Genomic DNA, 10762 nt, shown 5'->3' with positions numbered 1-10762 from the left:
ATTTTGTATACCAACTGTAGTACTGCAAGATATGCTGCCCTGTGTTTTGGGGTACACTTTCATGGGGCTATGTCCAATCATGTCCTTTTTGTAGGGGAAAAGAGACCACTGGCAAATCATATTCCTCCTCTCATGCATCTCCCTGTGTTTTCCCAAATATGCTCTGGAGACTATGGGGCAGTCCAAATAAAATCTGGGATTTAGAACTAGCTGCAGGATGAGAAGGGGAAATGAAACTCTTGTTTTAGTAGAAATCTATTGTACAACATTAAATGCAACCCATATGATCACAGAATAAGATGGAGTCTTGTAGGCTGTCCAGATCTGCTCACTGTATGAACTCCAGAGCTAGTGTTCCCAAATGGTTATCCAACTTTCCCTTGAAGAGTAGAGGAGTAGAGGAGAGTCCAAATCCAACTCTAGTGAAGTGCTTCCACTGTTGAACAGTCACTACTGAGACATTTCTCCTAATATACAATGAAATCTACTTTCTTGTAAATTAAGACAATTAGGTCTAGGGTTGCCAGGTGGAATAAGGGGCAAGGCAAGACCTGTTGGAACCCTCTCTTCAACTCAGTCATTAAAGAGATAGAGCCTTGTTTCATCTTGTAACCCTAATTTCATAGGATTATGACTCAGAATAAAGCAGATTCCTAAATATTCATACTTCCTAAGTACCCATAGCTATGCGGGAACACATGCTTGCAGACCACTGTCATACAGCAATAATTGGTTCCAAGCTGAACAGTAAATCAGCTTGGAATAATGGTACCAAGCTGAACAGTTATTAATGCTGAGGAAGTGTGGCTACTTACAGTGCCAGGGTAATTATACCACATGCATAGTTGTAATATGGATATAGATTTAATTTGCCACCAGGACTTGTAGGACTATGCTTTCACTAAATCCTTCAAATAGTCATATAAGAATGCAGTGAATCAGAACATTCTTTAAGCAGACTGTTGCATTCCTTCTGTGTTGTTAAGATTCAAATTACTTCATACATCCAGGATGCTTTCATTTACTGGAAACTAAAGTAAAATTCTTATGAAGGTACACTTTGTAATATTTACATTTTTACTCAAACAAAATTAATTCCATTTCTGGTAATAAGTTAAGAAAGCAAAGAGAAGAAATTAAAATCCTTACTATTGTAGTCAAGAGAATGACACTTCTGTCAAACTGAAATAGTAGTGCAAATCTAGCAATCTGAAATAAAAAAGGCAGGATTTTCTTGATATTAAATTATGTTTGTAGATGCTAAAGATAATGTGTCCCATGGTGGTAGAATTCAAAGACATAGCTGTATTAGTCTAGGAAATCAGTATGCAAAGGTGAAGCCGAAAGCTTTCATGGCTGGCATCCATAGTTTTTTGTGGGAGTTTTTGAGCTATGTGGCCGTGTTCTAGAAGAATGTATTCCTAACGTTTTGCCTACATAAGTGGCTTCATCACAGAATGCTGGCATGGAAGTGAGTGGGGTATATATACTGTGTGACCCTTGGTTGAAAGGAAGTGATCTACATGTTAATCTGTGTGTTGGTCTGTTGTTGAATGGCAAGGCCTCAGGGTGTCTAATTAGTGACCCATTGTCTGCTGGGAAAACCCCTCACCCCGGATGGTTTTCATTGGCATTTGGGTGTTTTTCAGGACTGGTAGCCAGACTTTGTTTACTTTAAGGGTTTCTTCTTTCCTGTTGAAGTTGTCCAGGTGTTTGTGGATTTTAATGGCTTCCCTGTGCATTCTGATCTGATAGGTGTTGGCATGGTTTAGAATTTCAGTGTTTTTGAATAGCATTTTGTGTTCAGGTTGGTTTATAACATGTTCTGCTACTGCTGACTTTTCTGGATAACCCAGTCTGCAGTGTGTCTCATGTTCCTTGATTCGCATTAGAACACTGCGTTTGATGGTCCCTATGAAGACTTGTCCACAGCTGCACGGTATGCGGTAAACTCCTGTGGCCATGAGAGGGTCTCTCCTGTCCTTTGCTGAGCAAAGCATTTGCTGGATTTTCTTCGTCAGTCTGTAGATCATTTGGAGGTTGTGTTTCCTAATCATTTTCTCTATTCTGTCTGTGAGTCCTTTGATATATGGTAAAAATACCTTCTCTTTGGCTGGTTGTTTTTCTTCATCCCTGTGGTTTTTTCTGGATCTGACAGATCTTCTGATGTCTGAGCTGGAATAACCATTAGCCTGTAGAGCTCAGTTTAGGTGCTTCCATTCATTTTCCAAATTCATATGGTTATCTACTAACCTTGGCTTTAGGCAACATCCTTGCCTTGTCCCCCAATGACCATAGTTTAAAACTGAACTTTCCACCTCTTCTCTACACCCACAACATTTTGAATTCCTGTGGACATTCTCACACATAGACTGCCATATAGGTTTCTCTCTGAGCTTTCTATTCCACCAAATGCATCTGAGGAAGTAGGCTGAAGTTTATGAAAGATCATGCTGGCAACTTCTATAGGATTTTTAAAATTTATATTCCACCCAATCACTGGGAATCCGGGCGGCTTACAACAGAGGGGATAATAGATGTTTCCCTGCCCTCAGGCTTACAATCTAAAAAGACACCACACAAAAGGAGAAGGGAATGGTGGGGGGGGGGGGGGGAGGGGATGAGGTCCAGCATTCTTCTCTCCCTCTGAGGCCTGGACCAAGGCAGATGGACTGGAGGGAGGGCTCTTTTTCTTAATCAAGGCCGGGCCCGATGTTGTTGGGCCTGTCCTTTCACTCCCTCCCAGGCCAGAAGATGACAGTTGGAAGGAGGGAGGGAAGGGCTCTTCCTCTTCAGGCCCGATGACGTTGGGCCTGTCCTTTCATTCCCTCCCAGGCCAGAAGATGACAGTTGGAAGGAGGGAGGGGAGGGCTCTTCCTCTTCAGGCCCGATGGCATTGGGCCTGTCCTTTCGCTCCCTCCCAGGCCAGAAGATGACAGTTGGAAGGAGGGAGGGGAGGGCTCTTCCTCTTCAGGCCCGATGGCATTGGGCCTGTCCTTTCGCTCCCTCCCAGGCGAGAAGATGACAGTTGGAAGGAGGGAGGGGAGGGCTCTTCCTCTTCAGGCCCGATGGCTTTGGGCCTGTCCTTTCGCTCCCTCCCAGGCCAGAAGATGACAGTTGGAAGGAGGGAGGGGAGGGCTCTTCCTCTTCAGGCCCGATGGCATTGGGCCTGTCCTTTCGCTCCCTCCCAGGCGAGAAGATGACAGTTGGAAGGAGGGAGGGGAGGGCTCTTCCTCTTCAGGCCCGATGGCTTTGGGCCTGTCCTTTCGCTCCCTCCCAGGCCAGAAGATGACAGTTGGAAGGAGGGAGGGGAGGGCTCTTCCTCTTCAGGCCCGATGGCATTGGGCCTGTCCTTTCGCTCCCTCCCAGGCCAGAAGATGACAGTTGGAAGGAGGGAGGGGAGGGCTCTTCCTCTTCAGGCCCGATGGCATTGGGCCTGTCCTTTCGCTCCCTCCCAGGCCAGAAGATGACAGTTGGAAGGAGGGAGGGGAGGGCTCTTCCTCTTCAGGCCCGATGGCATTGGGCCTGTCCTTTCGCTCCCTCCCAGGCGAGAAGATGACAGTTGGAAGGAGGGAGGGGAGGGCTCTTCCTCTTCAGGCCCGATGGCTTTGGGCCTGTCCTTTCGCTCCCTCCCAGGCGAGAAGATGACAGTTGGAAGGAGGGAGGGGAGGGCTCTTCCTCTTCAGGCCCGGTGGCATTGGGCCTGTCTTTTCACTCCTTCCTGGGCCAGAAGATGACAGTTGGAAGGAGGGAGGGTAGGGCTCTTCCTCTTCAGGTTAACCCTGGTGGAGCTGGGCCAGCCTATTCACTCCCTCCCAGGCCGAAGGATGACAGTTATGGAGGGAGGAGCCTCTATCTTCAGGTTAGCCCTGATGTAGCTGGGCCAGGCTATTCACTCCCTCTCAGGCCAAAGGATGACAGTTATGGAGGGAGGAGCCTCTATCTTCAGGCTAGCCCTGATGGAGCTGTGCCAGCCTATTCATTCCCCCCCAAGATGACAGTTGGAAGGAGGGAGGGGCGGGCTCTTCCTCTTCAGGCCCGATCTTCCAGTTAGCCTCAAAGGTGTTGTAAGATCCCTTTGCATAAAGATAATGCAGTTAGACTTATTTATGAAGTCACTTTTTAAAACATTTGTATGCCCAATGCAAGTTATAACAATGATCCAAAGCAGTTGCCAAATATTGGAAAATGACAATATGAGTAAAGGTGTACGAGATACAGTTGGTGAACATTTGAAAACCAGAGAAGCCTATGAGTAAAGAGCTACGTGTTGTGAAAAGTTGGGATGATTCTTTTTTCTTTTTTCATTTTAGTTTTTCACATAAAGTCTTTACATAGTGCTGAAACTTCTAGAATTGAGTGCCACCATAGAAAAAATTACATTGAAATTCTTAATTCCCTGCTGTACCAATGGATTAATACACATTGATTTTGGAAAAATTAAGCTTTCTCTGGTAATACATGAACATCAGTATCCTAGGACAGTCTTTACAAAGAGACAACAAATAGAGAAATCAACAACTGGCACTACTTTTATTAGGAACAGCTAAAAGGCCACAATTGTGTACAACTTTCTTAGTTCTCAAAAGCCCTTCCTCGGGCTAGGTGGTATAACTATTAGAGGGCAGGAGGACAAAGAAGGCAGCTCAGATGTTACAGCCACAAGGTCTTCAATTCAACTCAATCGTCAGGTGGAGACTGCAGATTGTAGGTGGCACTAGCAGGCATAGAAACATAAAAGTTGGAAGAGACCACAAGAGCCGTGCAATCCATCCCCTTACCTTGCAGAAATACACAATCAAAGCACTCATAATGGATGGCCATCCAGACTCTGTTTAAAAACCTGCAAAGGGGAATACGTCACACTCTGAGGGAGTGTGTTCGACTGTTGAACAGCTCTTACTATCAGAAAGTTCTTCCTAATGTTTAGGTGAAATTTTTTCCCCTGTAGTTTGTGTCCATTGCTCTGTGTCCTAGGGATTATTGACATTGTGAAAATAATCCAGGATGAATCTGGGTTGACTCACCATTGTTCACACGTGTCATGAATGCACATGATGGGGGGGGGGGGGCTGCCAAAAAATCCCCCAATTAATCTGGGATAATCAATCTTGAGTTTTTCCCCAAGTTTTTAAGAAATTCTGCATCATTTGTAGTGTGAATAACCAATGTGAACAGACCCTAATAGAGCCAAGATAAAACACTGCATGCCTTGAACGTGTTCCAAATGCATTTGTATTGTCAACTCCATCTTTATTTGAACGTTTGCATGTATGAGCAACTAAACTTGCAGAGATGCACATTGGTGTGGTTCCATAGTGTGAAAAACAAACCCAGAATGTGTGAGTGGGATGATTTGCACAGTTGTGCTAAAAAAAAATCAACAATGTCTGAATGACCCCTAGTCTCCAGAGCAGCAGAAAACAAGCTTACTTCATTTTCAATATGACATCCCTTCAGATATTTAAACAGGGCTGTCATATCACCTCTTAACCTTTACTTCTTCAGGCTAAACACACCCAGATTCCTAAGTTGCTCCCCATAGGGTACGGTTTCCAGGCCTTTTACCATTTTGACCACCCTCCTGTGGACATGCTCCAGCTTGTCAACATCCTTTTTGAATTGTGGGGACCAGAATTGGACACAATATTCCAGGTGAGGCCTGACCAAAGCAGAATAGAGTGGCACTATTACTTTCCCCAGTCTAGACATTATTTATGTTGTGGCAGCCTAGAATCACATTGGCTTTTTAGCTGCTACATCCAGGTTATGCAGGTGATCAGACTTGGAGGGAGATGGACTGGAATGAACAAAGGCACTCTGGCATGATCCACACACTGCTTCACCAAACTAGAGGGCTTATTTCCTTCACTGGAAAAAAGTTCTTCATATATAAAGGGATATACACGTCTCTTTTATTTAAGTCCTTGAAGATGCCTTTATGCATAAAATACTACTCTGCTCTGGATGGACACAGGTTGACAGGTTGACAGATACAATAAATTGTACTGAGCATAGTGCAACAATGAATTAAATGAAATTTGAAGGTAGACTTTTCTTGGCTTAGTAAATCAGTGGTGCAACATTTTCAGCTACACTTAGATATATGTTCCAAATTCTAAATTAAATGTGGGCAGTGGGGTCAGTCTTCCATATCCAGATTAAGCGTTTATGGCAGAGCGGGAGTCCCATAGCCTTTATGTCATCAAATTCAAAATCTGCAGTCTTTCCTCAAAGTAATAGTAATATGCTACTTGCATATGTGCAAATGTTTAGGCACAATTTTTAGCTGAAAAATGGTAAAAGAATCTAAAATTGCATTGGCAGAAACTGATGTGATTAATGGCTGTTCTATTGCTGAACAAAAACTACTCAGGATTGTCACTAGATAGTTGCTATGGTTTCTTGAGGCCTCTTGGCTGCAATTTGCTAGCTTAGCAGAGGTGGAGCATATCACACAATAGAATAGAAGAGTGTTCCACTGACTGCTCTCACTTGTTCCAAACCTGTTTCTCTTTATATGTCATTGAAGATGCATTTTCATATTTCTTTAAAAAACCACAAAAACATTTGTTAACAACAAATGTACAAATATACCACATAAGGAGCAAAGTGGATTTTTAATAGACACGAATCAAATCATTTTAAAAATGGTAGGCATGCTTGAATGTCTTCTAATATTCCAGAAATGTTTTAAACTATGGTTCACAGTACTTTTTATAGTATCTTTATAACTTCTGATTCCTTTCCAAGTTCTTACAGAGCATAAGAATTAGATTCAGTTAAATAACTTGCATTCTGCCCTGTAACTGATACGTTGTCAGGTTTCAAGTGCCAAATCCAAGTGCTGAAAGCCAGTTGAAACTCACCAGTGTTAAAATGTATGGTTTTGGATAAATCAAAGCAAATTGCTTGACTCTTTTTCGTTATTCATATTAAGAAATCATGACTTTTGCTCTTAAGAAAATGAAGGTGGCTTTACTAGAGAGGAGAGAGGAAAAAGCCATAACAAACAAAATATATTGAAAATTTTAAAGCATTTTGTAGAAGAAAGTGCAGTTGTGTCTACAACAATGTTTGTGGGGGCGGGAGGATACTATTTTAGCAAATTAGACAATTGGGGAAATTTGTTACAATTCCTTCTTATTAGTGATGTACGAAGTCATTGGTTACATAGCTGCAACTATTTATTAGTTACAGCTTCACCATCTTTACGGTGATATTCATATATACCTGAGAAAATGTAAACTTGTTAGGATGAATATCTTCACCAACCTATAAGGACTTTAAAAATTGTTCCCATGAAACAATCTCAGTGGGAACTGGTTAAAGAGCTGCTGAACAGTGGAACACATTCCCTCGGAGTGTGGTGGAGTCTCCTTTGAATATCTGAAGGGATGTCATATTGAGGATGGAGCAAGCTTGTTTTTTGCTGCTCCCGAGAATAGGACCCGGAGCAAGGGATTCAAACTACAGGAAAAGAGATTCCATCTCAACTTCAGGAAGAAGTTCCTGGCAGGAAGAGCTGTTTGACAGTAGAACACACTCCCTTGGAGAATGATGGAGTCTCCTCCTTTGGAGGTTTTTAAACAGAGGCTGGATGGCCATCTCTTGGGTTGCTTTGATAGTGAGTTCCTGCATGTCAGGGAGTTGGACTGGATAGCCCTTGTGGTCTCTTCCTAATCTATGATTCTATGATTCTATAAAAGTAATTATGTGAAGTTTTTGCACTTATATCCTGCTCTCAAAGACTGAATGGCTTTCCCATTGTAACACTGTCCAGGTCTACATCCACTTGGCTGTAGTAATGCTACAGTGGTAGGTTGAGTAGAAGGTTCAATGGGATGTGCTGGGAGTTCTTGGGAGTTTTTGTCGATTGGTAAGGGATCTAGCACTCAACTGTTTAAAAGCAACAATGAAAAGGGTCTGCACAAGCATGCCCCTGCCTAAAACAGACTACTGAAGGCTTGCATGAAAATTAAAAATGGATTTTTATGTGCAAGAACTATAAACTCTGTTCTGGGACAGAAACAAATTCCTGAGCTGAGCAGGTACTTAGAGGGAATTTGTTTTGTAATTCTTAAATGCAGGTTTCCACCTCTGTTTTCAACTTGAGTCCAGTTGATGGACCTTGGAGTTCTAGTAAGCAGTAAAATAGATCCTACAAGTTTGGGGTCTTTCCTGTATTGCTCAAAAGATCATTCACTAGGCTCCCTGCATTTGATTTATTAGTGCTTCTTTAGGCCATGCTTTTTAATGTAATTAATGCCTAGAATGATCTGTCATTTCCAAAGCCACGTTGACCTCATTTTAGACCTTATAGCAGAATGGAGAAAAAAGAAATGTAAATTTTAGTGCTTTCTTTCCCCCCCTCAAAACACAAAATTTGGGAAGAGGGAAGTGGAGCTGTTTCAAATGTTAGAATACCCCCCACTCCTCTCACTTTTAACAAGGAAATATTCATGCTTTTCTTCTCTGGTACAGCTATAGGAGACTGAGCCGTGGGTCATTAGGTCATACAGTGTACAATATTCCTTGTAAAATATATTTTGGCACATCATTTCAAGACTTTTTTCCCACCCTGGGAGAAATCATGGCTCAAACAATATAGGGCTTTGTTCAGCAGGAGCTTAGTAACAACTGGATTGTGCAGAATAGCTTTTCAGACTGGTTTTTTTTTTATTGAATCCCCCATCCATCCATCCATTCTCGCAGTGTTTGGCACTGCCCTTAATGAGCCTGCCTGAACTGTAGTAACCTCTCTGGCAATTTGTAAGGAAGAGAAATTAGATGGATCACTCTCTTCTGTGTGCCAGAGATGAGGTAATCGGCTTTCATCGCAGGATTTTCTTTTATAGGTAGCAAATTTCATCTGGAAAGTTCGGCACTTTATGTGGCCATAAGGAGCACTCCACCTTTTGAGAGGGCCACATTTAGGATGTGGTGTGACTCCAGCTCTTCGTCCACGTGCACAATGGATTTCACCTCCAGATACTGTGCACTTTTCTATATATGGCCTCCCCTTCTTGACCTCTTCCAAATGCAGCCTTAGCAGAATGATTGATTGTCTTTTCTAAAATAATCCTCAGTCAATGAGCCACAAGGCAACATTAAATACCAAGCTCAAAGGCACCCTTCTGGCCTTTAAACAATGGTCTGCAGGCACAAAAAACTTCTTGTGTTTCCTCTGGTGCAACAAGATACAACACTATAAGCCCAGAAGACATGCTAAGAGAAAATAATTATAATCTGCAGATAAAAAACTTCCACAATCATATCTCATTGCTCCCTGCTGTTGTTTAGCTGCTATCAACAAAAACACAAAAGCAGCAGAGCTCAATTATTGTTTTCTTTGGGAAATTGTTGCATCTGCTTTATACTATAGGAAGAACTTGGTAAGCTTAAGAATCACATTGAGCTATTCTCTGTGCATATTTTCTATTTGCTACATTAGTTCTATTCTTCTCATTCTTTGCAGTGCTGAAATGACAGAGAATGCACTCTTTGGTTAAAGCTTAGTTTAAAAGGACTGATAAGCTTGTGGTCTGAATTGTAATTTTGGATATAAAAGAAAAGAACTTCTTTCTCCTGTTTGAATGTTCATCTCATACCGACAATGTGTTTGCATACTCAGAGATGTTGCAAAGAGTATAGCAAAAATAAGAGATTGGAAAATTATTTTAAAATGTAATCCACTGCAGTTACAGCTCCAAGGGTCCCAAAGGTAGTAGTTACCATATAGTTTTTGAATGTCCTAGTTTTTCAAAGTAACTAAAAAATAGTTACTTGACCTCATTATAAAAATTGGAATATTTTAAGCCTCTGGCCTGTTCTACAAAATATGTTTCCCTGCATCTACCTGTATCTCACTATCCACAGCAGAGCATGAGGTACAGTATTGAGGCCAACATTTGAGCCATATAAACTATGAAAGTAACTAAAAGTTAAATAAAACTATAATAGGAATGAAGTGATCCTCAGCTAAGTTACAGTGTCAGTGTAATATATTTGTACCTTAGTGACTAGGGAAACAATCAAATTATGAACAACTAGTTATTTTAGCTAATTACATTTAGGTTCTAGAGGTCATGTATTTGTAAGACCAAAATGATCTGTGTATTGAGATGTATGGTGTTTATTCCAAGAGAACCCCCTCCCATCAGAGTATTAGGGACAAGGGACAGGTTTCATGCTATGATATTTCCAAGTGTAGCATTTCTCATTGGTGTCAATGGTAGCTGTTCAAGTCTGTAAGGGAAAATCCAGGCTATACTGAAAGGTTTATTTATTTTAAATATAGATAGCTCACTTCTTGATGTTGACAGTGCTTTACATTTTGCAGCATGTTTAAAACAAGCTTTAGAAAAAATCAAATCGCAATACTAAAATGTAAAGCATCATAATCATCATCATCATCAATAACAATAACAAAAACAGATCAAATATATAACAATTTCAAACAGTTTTTTAAACAGCAGAGCAATAAAGAAATACAGTGAAAGAATGTTAGGGTGAACTGAAGGTCTAGACAAATGGCAGTATTTTTTTTTTTTTGGCCTGACATCTGCAGTCTGTAAAGGCATACAGACAGGGAGTTGAACAAATAAGATGACACATTCGGGCCTCATACGGCCCCATTCCCACTGGCCATATAAAGCGACGTATTTCGCTGTGATTTTGATTCGGTTCTTTTTTACGAGTCGTATTCGAATCTGGACCCTCGTTTCCATTAAGAAAGGGTGCAAACGGACTTGCGGTTTTT

Source organism: Sceloporus occidentalis, unplaced genomic scaffold (genome assembly GCF_023333645.1).
Source record: "Sceloporus occidentalis isolate IW3139 unplaced genomic scaffold, rSceOcc1.0.p SCAF_6, whole genome shotgun sequence".
In the NCBI taxonomy this organism is placed as follows: domain Eukaryota; kingdom Metazoa; phylum Chordata; class Lepidosauria; order Squamata; family Phrynosomatidae; genus Sceloporus; species Sceloporus occidentalis.
The sequence above is the reverse complement of the archived record's forward strand: the minus strand, read 5'-3'. Positions refer to the sequence as shown.